The sequence below is a fragment of the Ranitomeya imitator genome, chromosome 2 (genome assembly GCF_032444005.1).
Source record: "Ranitomeya imitator isolate aRanImi1 chromosome 2, aRanImi1.pri, whole genome shotgun sequence".
Lineage (NCBI taxonomy): Eukaryota > Metazoa > Chordata > Amphibia > Anura > Dendrobatidae > Ranitomeya > Ranitomeya imitator.
In genome coordinates, this window is record NC_091283.1 from 421,712,567 (window position 1) to 421,713,882 (window position 1,316).

The 1,316-nt window shown below is 52.1% G+C and overlaps 1 pseudogene; it reads left to right on the forward strand.

Moving 5' to 3' along the window:
- Positions 1-602: 602 nt before the first annotated feature.
- Positions 603-780, forward strand: LOC138668259 (U2 spliceosomal RNA; annotated as a pseudogene).
- The last annotated feature ends 536 nt before the right edge of the window (positions 781-1,316 follow it).

A 1,316-nucleotide genomic window follows, 5' to 3' on the forward strand; every position in this document is an offset into this window, starting at 1 on the left:
GGACCGACGTCCTTGCTGAGCAGGCTCCACTGCGGCTGGACAAGAATGGGAGACCGCAGCGGAAGTGGCTCGAGATTCCCCCAGTGCAGAAGCGGGAACTCGACCCCTAACAAGCTACAGCGCTGAAAAAAAAAAAAAAAGGAAGCCTCCATTGTCCCTGCAAACCGAAGGTGGTGTTGGACAGTGGAAATTGCTACAGCACAAGCGGTTTGGTGGTTAATGGACCCTGCCTAACGCTATCCCTGCTTCTGACGAAGCGGCAGCAACCTCTCCCTAAGCTCAGATCAGCAGCAGTAAGATGGCGGTCGGCGGGAACGCCTCTTTATAGCCCCTGTGACGCCGCAGACAGCAAGCCAATCACTGCAATGCCCTTCTCTAAGATGGTGGGGACCAGGACCTATGTCATCACGCTGCCCACACTCTGCGTTCACCTTCATTGGCTGAGAAATGGCGCTTTTCGCGTCATTGAAACGCGACTTTGGCGCGAAAGTCGTGTACCGCATGGCTGACCCCACACAGGGGTCGGATCGGGTTTCATGAAACCCGACTTTGTCAAAAGTCGGCGACTTTGTCAAAAGTCGGCGACTTTTGAAATTGAACGACCCGTTTCGCTCAACCCTAGTTGAGACCTTATCTGTTCTTATCAGTTTAATATCTGATACGTCCCCTATTTGGGGACCATATATTAAATGGATTTTTAGAACAGGGAGCTGGAAATGGAGCTTGCTCTGTCCACTCCACGCATTGACCCGTTGTTAGGACAAGCGGAATGCACCAAATAATAAGATAGATTAAGGTGCGTTCGCAGCCCAGGGTCCACCGTGCAGAGATGGAACCTGCTGTCAAGTAATGACGGACTATATGGCGGTACAATGTGAATACTCACACGGGTTCACTTCACCCTGTGTGAAGGAAGCGAACCCTGTTAAGTCACAGGGCCGTGGTACCGCACACAAGAGCGCAAGCAAGGAGTCACCAAGCTCAGTCCCAAGACTTGGGATCTGAGTCCGACTAGACAACTTGCGCTCGACACCAATAAGGGGGTGTCAGCGTAACCAAAATAATAATAACAGATGCACGAGAGTGCATGTGGTGCCGCACTGGCGGACGCCACTAACCACCCAGGCATGGGTCAGGAAAGCGCTGTGAAAGCACATGGTGCCGCACTGGCGGTTACAGCAATTAGACGCTGTATGGTGTGTAACGTGCTGGTAGCTAAGTCGGGCGCTAGATAGCAATCACCCACCTTCCGCGAACAGTCATCCAATAGGGAGGGGATTTTAATGAACGACTTTCACTCACAACACACACATGTT